At 40.9% G+C, this 941-nt stretch overlaps 1 protein-coding gene across 2 annotated transcripts in view; it reads right to left on the bottom strand.

The window, feature by feature from the left end:
• Nucleotides 1–941, bottom strand: part of ppp1r12c (protein phosphatase 1, regulatory subunit 12C) — a 25,635-nt gene that overhangs the window by 12,207 nt on the left and 12,487 nt on the right. The window lies entirely within an intron of this gene.

Below are 941 nucleotides of genomic sequence, written 5' to 3'. Positions count from 1 at the left end.
AAGGGGGTCCAACAAAATATTAGAGGGTTTGCCCCTTTTTTTTTTTTTGGTGGCGACTTTTTTTTTTTTTTTTTGCCACTCTGTCTAGAAGGCCAGGATCCTAGTGTCACATCATCCCTGTAGATGTTGACACTGGCGTTTTGCGGGTACTATTTAATGAAGGTGCTAGTTGAGGACCTGTGAGGTGCCTGTTTCTCACACTAAAAGCTCTTATGAACTTGTGATCTTGCCTAGTTGTGGACCTGTGTGGCCTCTCACTTCTCTTTTTACTCCTGTTTGTACTGTTCTCTGAAGGAAGTAGTACACACCGTTTTAGGAAGTTTCTAGGCTATTTCACGCATGGTATAGCCTTCATTTCTAAAAACAAGAATAGGCTGTCGAGTTTCATATGAAAGTTCTGTTTTTTGGGGTCATTTTGAGAGTATAAACAAACCCACAGAGGGGATACTAAGCTAGCTTAAAGAAAGGCCAATTTTATAGCAGTGCTAACACAATTAGCAAAGACAATGTAGCATTAGAACACTGGAGTGATGGGTGGTGGAAATAGGCCTCTATATACCCATGTAGATATTCCATGAAAAACCACATGTTTGCAGCATCTGATTAACAAAGTGTAGTGTGTAATTCGAATTAATTAATGTTATCTTTATTGGGGGGGGGAAACTGTGCTTTTCCTTCCAAATAAGGGCATTTCTAAGGGGACTTTTGAACATACACTATATTACCAAAGGTATTCGCTCACCTGCCTTGACTCGTACTATGAACTGAAGTGCCATCCCATTCCTAACCCAGAGTTCAATATGATGTCGGTCCACCTTTTGCAGCTATTACAGCTTCAACTCTTCTGGGAAGACTGTCCACAAGGACAGGAGAGAGTTTATAGGAATTTTTTGACCATTCTTCCAAAAGCGCATTGGTGAGGTCACACACTGATGTTGGTC

This window comes from Cynoglossus semilaevis, chromosome 9 (assembly GCF_000523025.1).
Source record: "Cynoglossus semilaevis isolate Cse_v1.0 chromosome 9, Cse_v1.0, whole genome shotgun sequence".
Classification (NCBI taxonomy): Eukaryota; Metazoa; Chordata; class Actinopteri; order Pleuronectiformes; family Cynoglossidae; genus Cynoglossus; species Cynoglossus semilaevis.
The sequence above is the reverse complement of the archived record's forward strand: the minus strand, read 5'-3'. Positions and strand labels throughout refer to the sequence as shown.